Source organism: Maylandia zebra, linkage group LG7, assembly GCF_041146795.1.
Source record: "Maylandia zebra isolate NMK-2024a linkage group LG7, Mzebra_GT3a, whole genome shotgun sequence".
Lineage (NCBI taxonomy): Eukaryota > Metazoa > Chordata > Actinopteri > Cichliformes > Cichlidae > Maylandia > Maylandia zebra.
The window spans coordinates 25,655,859-25,673,078 of record NC_135173.1 but is presented as its reverse complement, the minus strand read 5'-3'; the positions used below and the strand labels follow the sequence as shown (position 1 = coordinate 25,673,078).

The following is a 17,220-nucleotide window of genomic DNA, read 5'->3' as shown; positions in this document are numbered from 1 at the left end:
GTCATGTGGTCAGATGAAACCAAAGTAGAACTTTTTGGTATAAACTCAACTCATCGTGTTTGGAGGAAGAAGAATACTGAGTTGCATCCCAAGAACACCATACCTACTGTGAAGCATGGGGGTGGAAACATCATGCTATGGGGCTGTTTTTCTGCCAAGGGGACAGGACGACTGATCCGTGTTAAGGACAGAATGAATGGGGCCATGTATCGTGAGATTTTGAGCCAAAACCTCCTTCCATCAGTGAGAACTTTGAAGATGAAACGAGGCTGGGTCTTCCAACATGACAATGATCCAAAACACACCGCCCGGGCAACAAAGGAGTGGCTCCGTAAGAAGCATTTGAAAGTCCTGGAGTGGCCTAGCCAGTCTCCAGACCTCAACCCCATAGAAAATCTGTGGCAGGAGTTGAAAGTCCGTGTTGCTCGGCGACAGCCCCAAAACATCACTGCTCTCGAGAAGATCTGCATGGAGGAATGGGCCAAAATACCAGCTACTGTGTGTGCAAACCTGGTAAAGACCTATAGTAAACGTTTGACCTCTGTTATTGCCAACAAAGGTTATGTTACAAAGTATTGAGTTGTATTTTTGTTATTGACCAAATACTTATTTTCCACCCTGATTTACGAATAAATTCTTTACAAATCCTACCATGTGGATTCATGGATTTTTTTTTTCACATTCTGTCTCTCACAGTTGAAGTGTACCTCTGGTGCAAATTACTGACCTCTGTCATCATTTCAGGTGGGGGAACTTGCACAATCGGTGGCTGACTAAATACTTTTTTGCCCCACTGTATATACGCTCTCAATCTGAGCTACCCCAAACAAGTAAAGAACACTCTAGAGGTATTCCAGGTGTTTCTGGAACTTGATGGGCTTAAAGCCAGCCCACGGGTAATGTCTCTTAAGTACAAACTTCTGTCATAAAACAAATGTAATTTAGGCTGCAATATTCAGATGTGCTGATGCTTGTGTTTTTTATGCAGTCTTAGACAAGTGTAGTTTTGAGAGTTCATAATGCGTATAACCTTACCTTTGGATTGTTGCGTTGTTAAATATTAAAATGTTTTGTAATTTTCTTGATTCTATGATATTTACCAAGTTGATAGGTTAAAGTTAATGTTTAATAATAAGCAGATTTGCAAAAACAAATTGCCTTACGTTGCAATGTTTGTTTTCTGAGGTATTTTAGAAGGGTGTGATTTAAAATTATTGTTATTTGGAAGATTTTATAAATATATATTTGCTGCTTTATTTAATATACCTTTACAAATCTTTATAGTGGTTCTCAAAGTCAGTCATCAGGCCCCACTGCTCTACTTGTTTCTATTAATAACTAAACACTGTTGATTGGATGGTGTGTTCAGTTAATCAGAAGTTGTAGACACCATTGTGGAGTAAGAAAAACGAAGTAAATTGGCATGTTTTAGCTTCTGATTCAACCTTGTAACATGTTTATTACCTGGACATTTTCTTTTGTTGCTGAGGTTGTTTGTGGAGGAATTGTACTGAAATACATTGTTTTTGCCCACTCATTTATAATTACAGGGCTGCTGTAATGTTTGATTTATGTTGTATGACACAGAAGTGTATTTCTTCGAAAATGTTATGCAATAAACTGTTTCATCAGTTGGAATAATTTAAATGGCTATGTTTGCAGGTCAAAGTAAATCATGTTGGTTTGTTGAACCAGTTGAGTTAGCCAAACCTAAAAATTTCTTGCTAGATTTACTTAATAATATGCAAAATTTGTAACTTAAAAAGCTGAGTGGAAATTGTTACCTCAATTTTTTTAAGTTAAGCCAACAAAACATTTTTTAGAGAGGTCACTAAGAGGCCTCTGGTTTTGTTGTTTGAAATATACAGCTGCACCATGCAACTACCTTGCATGGTGCAGCTGTATATTTCTACGTTTCTTTAAATGTAGCACAGTCCCTCCTTGCGTCTCTTATAGTTAAGTGGAAATACAGCGCAAGATATTACATGGAGAGTTTTACCATCCCATTGAACAGATTCCAGTCAGCAGTAAAAGAAATACAATGAATGGCAAATGTTTTATTAGTTAGAGGTGGGAATCACCATACATCCCACGATACGATATTATCACAATACTTAATGCACGATACGATATTATTGCGATTTCTTTTTTAAATATCTGCGATATTCAGATTCTGTACATAAAGGTAAACTTTATCAATATTCATTTTATCTAATATCAAAGTCTCGCACTCAGTCTTTCTCTCATTTCAGTCAGTTTTATTGTTGACAAACTGAACGGTTTGTATTACAGTCTAGTCCAACTTAACTGAATGCAGCCATCTGGTATAGCTATTCTGAACTATGCAATTTATGAAAACTATGCAGCCCATTCAGCAACTGAAGAATTTGAAAGTAAATTAAAACAAAATATAATTTTACATTAAATAAAAAAGTTTTAAACTTAATTAAAATAAAACATGTCTTAAATTAAAATAAGTAAACTGTCATGTTTATTGCTGCCAAAAAACAAGTTAAACACATTTGGACAGTGAAGGAATGTCAGGATTCTTGCTCAGAAAAAGGAGCTGATCAACATGCTCTGAAGTCAGAGCACAAAAACTTTTTTTGTAACAAAATATCGATTTCTGCTGTCCCTGTATCGATACATTATTAGCAAACAAAATATCACGATACTACACAGTATCGATTTTTTTCCCCCACCCCTATTATTAGTTAATCGAAAGCAGAAGGTTTGATTTGGTTACTTGTGCCAATTCTAGTGTTCCTGCAGACGTTAGCAATACCAGTTTAAACAGACAAGGTGTCCTCTACTAACAGGCCGCCTACCATCTGTGTGGGAATGTGCCTCTTTTGTAGCCATGTATGGTACACTTCTATGTGAATAAGTGTGCAGTATTGATAGTATGTTAATTTATAAGGAACATCTGTCAATTCTCAACATGTTGGCCATGTGCATTTGTGTGATTGCATAGAACACAGAAGACCCTGCCTCTCTACAGTCCTCTCTGGCTTTCTGTGCAGGGGAAGTACAGGATATTGGATGGCCCGGAGGTTTAGATACCAGATTTAAGTGCTGTAGAGGAGAACACGAGTGACAAGACACGACGGAAATGAGCTAAAGATAGTAATGGGTGGAGGAGGGGTTCACTTTCCACCAGGACACAGACTCCCAGAGGCTGCATAACAGCCTCACATTCACACATACCCACACACAAATACACACTGCTGCACTTGGGCAAACGTGCTCTTGTACACTTGGTCCAAGCACTTTCATTCATACTATATCCTCCCATAGTCTGTTTGGTTCACACTGTGTTTTACTCACATGGTTATGAAGGGATATACTGATAAAAATGCAGGAATATAGAACATTTATGCACCTAATATAAATTTACATGTAATGATTATTTGATTTGTGTGATTTTATGTAATTTAAGAACTTTACAGGTGTGCAAATTTTTGCCCCTTAGGTTGCAGTTTTCACATTTTTACAAAGCACTATTCATATGTAAACTAGCACTGTGTTTAAAATGAAACCAGTGTCCAGTGTTTTTAAATACATAATGTATACAGGAGCATTCCTCTTAAGAGATGAGCTAAAAAGATTTAAAATCGTATACTGACCTGTTTTGTGTTTATTAATTTTTATTTTATTTATTAATTTATATGTTTTGTTTTTAAATGCTGTTCTGTCTTCTAGTCAGTAAACCATTAATAGTCATAAAATTAAGGAGTCACATATTTAGCCTTGAGAGGCCAAATATGGGCAGCAGTTTCCCTAATGCAGCTCACAGAGTGGAGCACAGTCTGTGCAAGTGAAATATTACTTAAGGCTTCCTGAGCATATGACGACTCCATGCAGTCACAGCGGAACCCCTTCTTCAGACACTGTACACGTCACATAATGCTGCGAGACTCCCCATGGCGCTTCCAGTCTATCCGATGCTTGCATGTAAGTGTCCCAAAACTTGATCCTCCTCATCAAAAATACAAGAGAAAGGCAAGCCTTATTACTAATTCACAAGGTTCTCTCTTCAAGTTCACGTCTTTTTCCCCTCCTCTCCTCTTTCCCTCCTCCCTCTTTCCTTTTTCTGCTTGCCTTTAATCTCAACCTTGCGCAACACCGACTTACAGGAAGCACTTTGTGGTGTCCTCCAAACAAAGAAACATTTTTTTGTAACTCTTGATTGCTGTGTATAAAAATGGTGTTGCTTCTCTGTTTCTTAGATTAAATATGTTGCATAACCACAATTACGGATAGCATTTACATGCTTTTGTCAAAAAGGCCACTGTGTAAACGGTCTGCTCACGCTTTAACTTGACGTTCTCTAAAACCTGTCTACTTATGTAATGATCAGTTTACTGCTGTTTGTCAAACAGTTGTTTTCCAACATGAGCAGTTTGACAGATAGTGATTCACATAGTGCCACACTATGTGAATCACTATGTGGCTGAGCATGTACAGACATTAACACTTTACTCTTACAATGTGAACTTTTTTTTTGACACTTTGCCTCCTGTAGGTTTCAATGAAGAAATCAACATACTTTTTTTTTTTCTTCTTTTTTTTAAATATATGTCTTTGTACTCTTACGTCAGATAATTTTCAGCTCTGTGTGCTTTTCATTGATTGGATGGGTCATTTAGTTGCGGTATGTGTCATAGGAGTTTAGTGAGGAAGTTTGATATCTGCCTTACTAATTGCATAAGATTTTTCATTGTTAGATATTGCTTGGGACATTATCGATTACTTGGTATTTAGACTTACTTTAGGTTTATTTTATTGACAGTTTCATTTTTTTTCGAGGCACTGACTTTTCAGATTCTTACCAGGGCAAAAGGTTTTTCTTGTAGATCATTAATTTATCATCTGAATTAAATAAGGTGTCCTTCTGATTGGATTTTTTCACTTCTGTGTCAGATCTACGTTGTAACTTGCACTATAACCGGAACACTGTACCCTACGCCGTTGTCTTCTACGTAACCTGAGGTTCACCTCCAAAGAAATGTAACCGCTGGGTTGACTTGCCAACACTGTTTGGATCAGCTGGTTGTTTTGTTTGTGGCTTTCTTAACCTTTTGCCAACACAAACATTGCAGAGTGCCCTCTGGTGGACAAACTATGAAACAACTCATAATATGGTTGTGCACCGTGTTATGCGGCTAATTTTGTTCAAGATGAATTTGTACGATGAAGGTATGATACCAATACAGCACAACTACATCCTGGATATAGATCCATTTTTAAAAAGATGACTCCCTGCACAAACCTGTTACTTCCAATGCCAACATCTGTAAATTGCTAGTTTATATCTGCTCTCAGTATAATCGTTTTCAAGGGTGATTTTGTGTAGAATCCATGTAGTACAAATTGCTATTATTAAATTAACTGTAATTCTATAATTGTCATTTTTCCACAAGGACAATACAACTATTTCTGAACTTTCATTTTTGTCATTTGAAACATCTTATTTTCTGCCACCTACCTCAAACAGTTCTTCACGTTTGACTAACTCTCTGCTTTCTTAATGCTCTCTGAAGGTTACACCAGTATCCTCAGGTGCCACTGGTAGGAATGTGCTGACAGTCGGTCCTTGCAGTAAGCTAAGAATAGACTGTGAGGTCTATTACAAGTATTACCAGGACACCTGAAAGGCAAAGATGTGTTGCATTTTATTTTCCTGCTTGTTGTGAGAATTAAATGGAGGCTAAGGTGAGAGATAAAAATAGAACTTGGATGAGACAAAGAAGGACAAATTTGATAATGATGTCATCCTTCCAATGAGAATCTGGCCAGAAGGGAGAAGGAAACACATATTGAAACATTAGTTGCACTTTAATTACACTTTTTATTAGGCTTTATGTTTATTTTTTGTTTGTTTTTTAATAATTCCAAACTTGCTAATTCTAAATAGGGAAGGATTCATTCACAGTTTGTTGAATATATTTTATTGCAGTGCAGTGTTTTGCTGGGAAACCTTGGGTCCAGGCATTCATGTGGGTTTTCCTTGACATTGGTATTGCTTTGACCAGCACACTATCTACGGCAGCAGCAAGACATTGTAAAACAGCTTTAGGGAAATTAACAAAAACTTAAGGCCATGAACTGGAATCTATACAGCTGTCACTTGATCCGGTCAGGTGTCCCTGGAATGCGAGGAACAAGCAATCCACTACCAATGTGCTGATGCACAGACTAGTGAAAAATGTTTTTTCACTAGATGTATCAAGTGGGTAGTTTTAATGTTGTAGGTGATTATTGTATTGGTATTTTGATTTAAAATTGATTTAAAGTTTAATAATTTCTGATTTTTAGAAATATACTTTGACTTGAATCTAATGTGCACTCACACATTTGCTTTAACTGAAAATACAGGCTACAAATGTATCTAATATATTTAAGTTCATCTAACAGTGGTGGACTCAACTGCAGCTAACCCATTTAAGAGAACCAGTGCATATGTCTGTGGAAATAACAGGCTACCTTAATGTTTGGCTGTGTTGCACGTTGATGCTATTTTCTCCCTGAGTGGAGGCAGAGAGGATGTGGCCTGGTGAACTGTGTAGGCAGATCAGACGCCTCATGGCTCTGCTGCTGGCCGAGTCTATTTCTGTATAACTCATCTAGGCTTGCAGAAAAAGTGGACATTGATTTTTTTCTTCTTCTTCTCCTGAACAGTTTTTTATATTCTTTTCTTTTTTTTTTTCTTCTTCCCATTGAGAGGCCTACCTGCCGACCTTGAGTGACTAGGGGCAAGGTTAGCTAAAACAGGACTGTGCTTTGAATGGACTCTAAGAAATTGAGTTTTAAATGTGTTAGGCACTGGCTGCTTAGATAAAACCCAATATAATGCTCTAACTGAATCCGTATGGTGTGTTTTTGTGAAGCCTGATTTTGTTTACAACAGTCTCAAAGAAAATGTACCTTCTAGGGTGGTTTATAAAATATACCAGTAGAACATTTTCTTATTTACCTTTCTGTTTTCATTAATGCCTCATCCTCTTAGATAACTTAGTTGCTCATTCTACTGCTATAACTTTCTCTCTGTTTCTCTCACACACAATTATGCAGTATACCTCAGTAAGTAAACTGGTTTTCACCAGCTATTGCAGAAATGACTAAAATGTTGTAAGCTGGCTACTGCACGACTCAGAATCAGCCCTACACATAAGGACTTTCAGTTCAGGACTTTTTGGTGGAAAAAATAATTCACCTGGAGCTTGATCCCTGCAGTGGAAGTGTAGTGATTCCTAACAAACGTCACTAGTTCTTCGGAAACATTCTAAAACTTGGAATGACATGTTTGTAAAAGTGGCTGTGCGCCAGTCTTTTATTCACACATGGGTGTGTATGCGCATTACTCTGTATATGCGAACCCCTGTGCAATTTTTTGCACACCCATGCATATGTCTGCAAGGGAGGATTAATGGAAAGGGCTCAGAAAATAAATCCATTTCCTGTGAGATGAGAAAGCCACTGGTCACGGTTTCTCTCCGGAGGTGCAGCTGTAACCCAATACCTCGTCACTCCCAGGTTAAACCCCACCATCTCTCACTGCTACCCCCCTCCTGTTAAGCTCATAGTCCACCTGTGAGGAAGTCATTCATCTCTCTGCTCCCAGGAGAGGGATAAGTGGATCCCCCTAGTCTGGCCACAGTTGCCCTGATGCCAATAATGGGCTTTTATTGTTTGATGTAACCCTTCTCTTCCTCTTTCTTTTCCAGACCTAATCTCAGATCTTAATACTTCTGTTATAAATACTTCTGTTATAAACTATTCCATGTACTACTGTTCTACACATGTCGGGGTTTTTTTTCTCAGTCTTCCATGGACATTTCATACATTGAGCTTTCACATCTGTTGCATAAGTCCAGTTTCCTCTTAAGTCATCTTCACGCACATTATACATTGACATTTTCCCCCCCACTTCTGTCTAATCAAATAATGTGAGGTAGAATGTCTTTAAGCATGCACACCACAGTGCAAAATAGTGGGTGTTTTTAGGAAAACAAGCACTGACTCCAGAATTCACTCAGAAAACATGTTAAAAAAATGGAAATGGATTAGATTTCCATTAAAACCTCAGAGAGACAAATGGTTCAGGGATTTGTCCAGTAATCAGGATGATTCTAACTCAACTTTTGCTGCCGTCCGTTCCGGTCACGTTTTGCTACAAAGTTTTTCACTCGCAGCAGTCACGTTGCACATGATTGTTTGGCTCTTTGTCTCCAGACTTTGGGGGGATACCTGTTTGATCCTTTGAGAAAGTCATGCCTTAATCAAATTTAAACCCAAACAGCAAGGAAACATAATGAAGCTTTTGTGCTAAAAGCTGTGACTGTGTGGTTTCTTTAGAGTGATTATTAGTGATATTGTTGAATTGTGTGTTTTACTGTATTATTTATCTTATTATTTTTCTTTAATTGTTTGCCACAGTTTAGATGCAGGGATTTTGGTTAAAGACGCTTAAGTATTTTGTGGAGGCTTAGCACACAGTATGTGTGGGAACATAGGAAAGGTTAGGTCGCCACTATAGTCTGAGAGGTTGCATTGTTTTACAACGAGACTATGAGCAATTGGCTGTGAGGTTGTTCTGAATGGCAAATGCCTTTCCCACAGGTGCTTTTGCAGTCCTTTTGGTATTAGCTTAAGAGCTAAAGCTGATTAGCAGGCATTTATGTGGCAAGGCAGTTCAATCAAATCTTTCTCGTGGACATCCATCGATGCTGTTTCTGTGCGAGTTGTAGCTTTTGAAACGTCAGTTGTAATAGTTGTGTGAATTGTGTTTAGCAGTATGATGCTTTTAGCATTCAGTGCTCCAGGGTTTCTAACTTTCAACTGCATAGTTGACTTTCTAAGATGTAAAAGGATATATAGTGGGATATGTGGCATGATTACATGCAAGCAATATGTAACTGCTGAAGTTTAAGTGATGCTATGAAGCGTCTTAGAAAATGTTTCTTAGTTTTCTCATATTTTTTTTTACTTGGCTTTTCATCCATTTTGGTGTTTTCAGATTCCAGTGTTTGATGTTCTCAGCTATAACACAGATGTTAAATTAACTGCTTGCTGAGCTGCTTGTTGAACTTATAGTCTATAGTGCAATTATGGGACACAGTACCAATGTTTTTGGTTTTTCTCTGTGCTCCAGCAGATTCCAAATTAAACAATCAATATGCGATTAAAGTGCAGATTTTGGGGCATCATTTCAAGGGGTTTTATAAAAAGTTTGCATAAACTGTTTGTCCAAACATTGTTATAATTCTTAAAAGTGCCCCCCCCCCCCTTTTTTTTTTCTTTTCAGAAGTTCAAAATTAATGGGACAACTTAGTTGTCTTCTGTGATATTTCAGGAATTTTGTTGTTGCTGAGATTCAGTAATGCAAGGGAGAGAAGAAATGAAAATCTCTTGGGATGGTAAGGTGGTGAGGTGGTCTTATAGTTGAAATCGGGTTCTGTGACATAACAGCAGGCACATCCAAACTATAATTTATTTTTAGTGTGTGTTATTCAACAAAATTGGGATCTAAAGTTACTCATGGCGTCATGGTTTCCACATTTTTATAGCAGTAATTTAAAACTGCTTTTCAGAGTTCTTTTAGAACATCCTCAAATTTAGCCTTCCAGTGTCATAGAATTCATGATCTATGAACAAATGCCATATTAAAAAGAGTCTATAAAACTGTTTAATTTGAGCAAAAGCATAGATGTCCTCATTTTGTCCACATGCCACCTTTTTGGTTGCAAGTCCCCTTGTGACCAGCTATATATGGACTCATAAGTGAGCCTAATGAAGGGAAGTTGCCCATTTATTTCCTCTCCACAGTTAGTTATTCTTAGAAAGTCCCAATGCTGCACCACTTCAAATGCCCCAGTCTAAACTGACATCCAGGACCCTTGTCAAGAACATCTTGTGACACACATCAGTAGCTATGTTTGGAAAAGCTCATGTGAAGCCAATTGACAAGAAGTCTCCTCAAAAACAAAATGCTTTACAAATCCGCTTGAATTCATGTAGGGTTGTGTGTTTTATGTTCTAAGGCTTGTTAACTACCATCAGCACCAGGTAAACTTATGCGGTATAGACACATCAGCTGACTTGTGTGCTCCATCTTTGAGCAGCACCACAGTTGCAGTGATAGTAATTATGGTGTCAGTACTGCTGCCTGGTACAGTGGCAGCAGCGTGGGTAGGTGGATTGATGGGGTTGTGAATAAAGTCTGTTAATCTACAGTTAGAAGATTAACTGTTTTTGAAAAATGATTTTGTGGTTTTGCTTCAGTCAAAACTACAAAGTTAAACTATCTAGTATAGCTGTGAGTTATTTGTGTAAAGGTATCCAGGCTTCTTACTGTAGTAACTGCTTTACGTAGTTAGACTGGACAAACTGTACGGATGGAGAAATTGTGGCACGTTTGGGTTCACTCTCAGCAGTGCAGAAATCAGTCCATTCGTTGCTCCTGTCCTTTTCTTCTCTGAAAATATCTCTCCTGCTTTTCGTTGCCTGACGCAGTTTGATTTTGTTTGATTTTATTTTTTTTAACTTGGCAATACACCATGTTTCCTTTGTTCCTACCACTCACTGCAGAACACAATAGCTTTGGTGTTTGGGATTGCACAGGAGGAAACACTTGATGGTCTCCACAATCACCTTTCGCAGGAGAGAGTGGGCTGAAAGGTTTGGCTAGTTTGACATTAACATTTGACCCATGTGGAGGTGGTACAATAAAATCACAAGAAAGAATCAACTGTCTACAATTTTTCCTTGTCCCTACCGTTCCTACCTCTGGAGTCATTTAACTCCTCTGCAATGGATGAAGCCCTATATTTGCGTACCTTCTGGCAGAATAACTGGTACCTCCTAAAATAAAAAAATTACATTGTTATTATTACTCACACTCAAACTCACACTTTAAATGGTCAAATGATTAATTTCTCATCAAATAGTGATTTAGAAATTGCCAAGGCTTAAATTTGCAGAGAACCAGGCTAACCCTGAGAACCTTTTGTTCTGGCCTTATAGGCAGAAGTGGACGAGACATTTTAGCAAGACACACAGAATCTGATGTAACCATCCGCTCTGGTATTTAGACTGGACGCCTACATAAAAACCTGGCTTTGATGTTAAGAGGAGTTGGGTGAACCCAGGAATGTCATTGGGGTTACTAAATAAGCATGTCTGCTGCCAACAAATCCTGTCACATCTTCAGAAATTCAAGAAGCACATTCTTATTGCTCACCCACCTCCTCCACCCACATTAAGGTCCGTTCGACTCGGAGCACACCTATACATTTGTCTACACAATTGTGATACTGCTCCTGCTTTTGAGAAATTAATACATAGCTCACTTCTTGGGAAGTTTTGAGTTTTATACCATTCAGTTTGTCTGGAGTAGCTGGAGGAATCGGAAGCGATGTTCTACTTAGAAAAATAGGCAGTATGTTTGCTGTTGAATTTAATCAGCTTTGGGAACACTACCAAGTTACTAATCTGTGATTTGGCAACCTTTTAAAACACATAGAATGCAGGCTTACCAGCTGGCAGACAGAGCTTCATTAAAAAACTACAGACAAATTAATCAGATTAAATATTGTTAAAGAGGAGGAAGTTTTATTTGAACTGGGATCTGAAGTTTAATATTTTCCAGGAAGTGAGTATTTATTTATTTTAGGTCACAGGGTGTCTGATAACTTTTTGTTAAAGTTGTTTTAAATAATAAAAACCTTGAATGTTTTAGTACTTTAGTAAAAAGTTCTTAAAGCTGAAGAACATAGAAAATGTTACAAACTAACACAGTTTACTTTCAAATGTTGTTGGTTTTAAAACAATCAAAAATCATTTTCCCTATTAAACGTTGTGTTAGCTGAATGGCTGTATGAGATAGCTAATGTTTGTATAGCATATTGGGTTAGGGTTAGAACAGGATCCTGTATAAGTCCATATACTGTACATGAATAGTGAAACAGTATGGAACATGTAGCTTTTGTGTGAGCCAAAAATCAGCCTAAATATGTCTACAAAGGACTTTAGCCTGAACAGATAGCTGAAGATGTACGGCAAATTTACACATACACTATTTGCTTACTGTGTTCACCTTAATGTGTCCCTCCTCCACCTTTTCAAATCCTGGTTTGTTGTCTTAAAGCTGCTGATCTTCTGGTGCACTGTCAAAAAAATTGAGCATCTACCTAAAAACTGAAGCTAATTTTAATCTTTAAAGAAAGACTGCTGTGAAGATGCACACACTGACTAATACATGGACACATGTGTGGACAGAAAAGGCCTGCTTGTTGTTTGTCTCTTTGATAGAGGGTTGACAGGCAGCTGGGTGCTACAGGGCTCATGAAGACAAACCACAATGCCCACCTGTGGCTGCCGGTGCCTGGGGGAAGTGCTCTGCTCCCTCCTGCCTGTACCGTTAAGGGCAGAGGCACAGCACGGCCTCTAACCCCCTGCTGCTGCAGCAGTCAGTCAAACAGTCTAGCTCTACCACCTTCTTTGAGTGCTCCCTCTGTTGCTCCACATTGATGGAAGCACTAGCTGCTTCCTCTTTGAGGACCTCTCCAGCACAATCAGCTGGCCTTTCTTGTCATTCATTTAGCCACCTGCTATCAGTGTTTCCCACAGGTTGGCATTTTGGAGGGGGTAGATAGTGTTAGAGCTGTATGTGAATTATTGTTGACATTTCAATAAGGAAGCCCGATATTTTGAACTATATTAGATTACGTTAGGTTTTATTTTCACAGCACCATTAAATTTTATATCCTCACCTAACACTGCTGCTTCAGTGAAGTATAGCAGTACTTCAGGTGAATGTCAAGTCTTTGCATAGCCTTGTTGAATACTGTCCTGTGCTTTGTCATCTGTGATTGTAACTGAAGCAACTGTAATCAGTTGCATTACTGGTAATGGGCAGGATTTTTTTTTTTTTCTGTTCAGCAGCTGTTCCATGTAGCATGGATGTACAAATAAACTCAGAGCTTTATACTTAAAATCGGGGTTTTTTAAATAACTGTTTTTCAACATGATGCATTTTTAATGAAATTTTTATTGTTTTATTTATTTTTTTGTTGCCAGTACAATACACTTTATTGTCAGTATTATTTGAAGCCACATTCAGTTTAAGTTTTTGTCTTTTTTACTCTTGAGTGAATTCTCTGTTGTGCCGTCAGCCACTCATTTGTGACTGTTAATGGATTACTGTAAGGGAGCAGAAGAGCGCCAAGAGCATGAACGTCACATCCTTTGAATTTCTGTGGAAAGGCCATCTGCATGTGGGGAGGGTGTCTGCCATTGTAGAAGGTCATTCAGTTTAACCAAGGACCTTATGTGCGCTCACTTCCTGAATGATTGCTCTGGTGTTTACTCTGCATTTGTTATGGTTATGCTTTCTGATTAAAGTAGTTGCAATATTTATACACCTCTCCATTTTGATCATTTCACTGCTATAATTTCAATTACACAATACTTACACTTGAGTAAGATCAATGAACATTGGTATTTCCTCCTTTGCATTACACCTCTGCTCTTATTTCATTCCTATGGATTTGTGATTTTAGCCGGCATGTGTATGTGTGGGTGGGAATGGCCATTAAAATGTGAATAATGTGGTTAAATCTTACTAAGGGGCTTTAAAATGGGCTAATCCTGTGCAAAGCCACAATGACGCTCATTCACTTCCTCGCTGTGAAAGCACTCGCCTCCTCTTGAGACTTTGGTGGGAAAGAAACCAAAGGCAATCCTCTGGTTAGGATATGAGTTTCTAAACTTCTCAGTGAAAGGCTAATTTCCTCTCTAACAAGAGTCTTTCTTAGGAACCTTTGCTGTGATGTATACCTATTCAAAGCCATTTAAATGAAAGCTGCAGGTGTATGTCATCAGGATGGAAAGTTTTCAGATTGGTTTGCAAAGAGATTTTCCTAGATTTGTTATTTTATTTTTATCTAATGTTATTTTTGGCATTAAAATAATATAGGTTTAGAGTCAACTCAAAACTTAAGATGGTGATGAATCATAGCATACAAAGATTTTTTTCAAGATACCATTGACTGCTGCAATGAAACTGTCAAAACAGACAGCGCTCACTATTTCTGTTTGTGGTCCTTTTTAGTGTCTGCACTGTTTAGTCAGATCTTTGTACAGGGTGTACCAATATAATCAGATAGCAGAGACTCTGCCATTTGGCACGTAACGGAGAGAAAAGTGGAAGTATAAAGAGGAAATCCAGTTTAAAAAAAGAAAAAAAAAACAACACAACCCCCCCCCCCCCACCTCCACCCCATACATAGGATCTACAAGACCCAATGAAAAGTAAGGAACTGGGAGTAAAACAAAAGTAGAAAACTGACTTTGTTCCCTGGCATTGACATCAATGACGTAAATAGTTTTGGGGGTTTTTTTTTGGTTTTTTTGTAATTTGATTTAGTTAAATGAGTGTGCCTCGGGTTATGTTGGTACCTCCTGTTCAGCCCGGCGATGCATTGTTAGCTCAGGTTTTGGCAAAAAGATCTCTGTTTAATGATATCCGCATGTGCAGCATTGATTAAATCTGTCTACAAGTGAACCCAGAGAGCTATGTTTCATGTTCAGGCCCTCATGACGGTAAACATCCTCCAGAAGTGTCCTTAAGCCAAGTGGTGATTTTTATTTTTTTTAAAATTTTTTCCCCATGGGTACTGCTGTTGGCTCTTACTTCAAATCTCCTGAGGGGAAGCAGTTTCAAAAAAGGATTTTGCTTTTCAAATTGACATAAATGAGAACAGTATGCAACGGCTAGGGAAAACAAAAAAAAAAAAGACTTATTACTAATTGATCTTTGGTGATTTAATAGAGATGAATATTGAGGTCTCGGAAAGGCCACTGACTGAGCGTCAGTTGTAATCTAGAAGCTTCAGTTGTGGTGAATCCCTTGGGATTCATAGAAAACTTGGGCTCATACAACTAATATATTTAAACTCTCAGTGACTCTGTCTTAAAATTGTTATGTTGTCTTGTCAATTTTGGAGGTTTTTTTTGTATTATAGCTATCAGTCGGTCTCTTAATTTGATATTTAGTCTCTGATTAGTTTGCTCATCATCAAGTGGCAATATATGGACTGACAAAAATTCTCTCAACCATGTTTACAGGTGTTATGTAATGGGTGAGCTTATTCAGCCATTACAAAAAAACTGACTTATTAAGTGAAAAAGTGCCTTCATATCCGACAGCAATAACAATTGCTGGCATGAAGACAAGAACTGAAATGGTGTGTGGGCGTATTTGCATGGGTGTGATCATTTATGATTCTGTCCATTGATGCCTCAATTTTGAAAGCATCACAAATGGTGCGCGAGTCCTGCTCATTTCAGATTCATGTTTACTGTGTGGGCATTTGAGAGTGAATTACAGCCATGTCAAGAAAACATGTTCCTGCCTGTCTTCATCATAGCATAAATTGGAGGTCGTCTCCACAAGAGCAAAACCAAAACAGACCCAGTGTTTTTTATGTTGTTATGACCTTGACTCAGTAGATTAAAATCAACACTGTTTGGTGTAAAACCTTTAGTGCCCTTCTGTTGTTGCCATCATAATTCAGTTGAGTGGAGGACATGTTGACTTTGTCGTCTTATCTTAGTGTGAAGAAAGTCGTGGCAGGAACCAAATGGTGTTCGGCATTAATGATTAACAAGATTCATGTTAAACATTATTTACGCAGTAGGAAGGGTTTTCATCAGGGAAACCATTAGGCCCAGTCAACCAGCAGTTTTTAGGGCAGTGTGGTGCTATTTAATGTTACACTTATATATTTTTTCCTTTTTACACTTTTTTTTTTAAACCTCTATTTAACTAGAAAGTGAAATTATTTACACTGTAACACCTGTAACACTAACACTATCTGCTTGCTAACTGTTCAATTTGTAGAAACCTTTTAATACAGACCATAAACAGAGCGAGAGTTGTTTTATACTCAAAACTTGAGGATGAATAGGTATTTTATTAAAAATGTAGGGAACTTGGAATGTTCAAAGGAATGCATAAAAACACATAGAGGTAGAACAGCTGTGGATAGAAAACTAACTAATAATCAGTTATCCACAGTAAGGGAGGGCTTGGACATGACCTTCTCAGAGGCAGCAAAATTAAATTTCCTGCCCCTTGGTTGTCTTGTAATGCCATGTTAATAGCTTCCTGCTCGCATGCATTGTAGCCAGGCTGCCACTCGTGCTTGTCTATTTCCGCCACAGCATGCCACCCTTGTATTACCGGTACATGGGTGACAAGAATATGGACACAGACAAACACACACATATACCAGTTACATGACAAGAATTTCTTTCCTTTGACAGGTGAATATATTCATCTTTGAAATACATTCATTAAATAACCGACTGTATACAGTCGTGTGAAATTCACCCCAAGGTCAGACCATAGGGAGTGCAGAATGATTAGGCAAGTTGTATTTTTGAGAAATAATTTTATTATTGAACAACAACCATGTTCTCAATGAACCCAAAAAACTCATTAATATCAAAGCTGAATGTTTTTGGAAGTAGTTTTTAGTTTGTTTTTAGTTTTAGCTATTTTAGGGGGATATCTGTGTGTGCAGGTGACTATTACTGTGCATAATTATTAGGCAACTTAACAAAAAACAAATATATACCCATTTCAATTATTTATTTTCACCAGTGAAAGCAATATAACATCTCCACATTCACAAATATACATTTCTGACATTCAAAAACAAAACAAAAACAAATCAGCGACCAATATAGCCACCTTTCTTTGCAAGGACACTCAAAAGCCTGCCATCCATGGATTCTGTCAGTGTTTTGATCTGTTCACCATCAACATTGCATGCAGCAGCAACCACAGCCTCCCAGACACTGTTCAGAGAGGTGTACGGTTTTCCCTCCTTGTAAATCTCACATTTGATGATGGACCACAGGTTCTCAATGGGGTTCAGATCAGGTGAACAAGGTGGCCATGTCATTAGTTTTTCTTCTTTTATACCCTTTCTTGCCAGCCACGCTGTGGAGTACTTGGACGCGTGTGATGGAGCATTGTCCTGCATGAAAATCATGTTTTTCTTGAAGGATGCAGACTTCTTCCTGTACCACTGCTTGAAGAAGGTGTCTTCCAGAAACTGGCAGTAGGACTGGGAGTTGAGCTTGACTCCATCCTCAACCCGAAAAGGCCCCACAAGCTCATCTTTGATGATACCAGCCCAAACCAGTACT

At 38.1% G+C, this 17,220-nt stretch overlaps 1 protein-coding gene across 4 annotated transcripts in view; it reads left to right on the top strand.

Moving 5' to 3' along the window:
* Positions 1-17,220, top strand: part of poc1b (POC1 centriolar protein B) — a 55,259-nt gene that overhangs the window by 15,580 nt on the left and 22,459 nt on the right. The gene's annotated exons all lie outside the window — the stretch shown is intronic.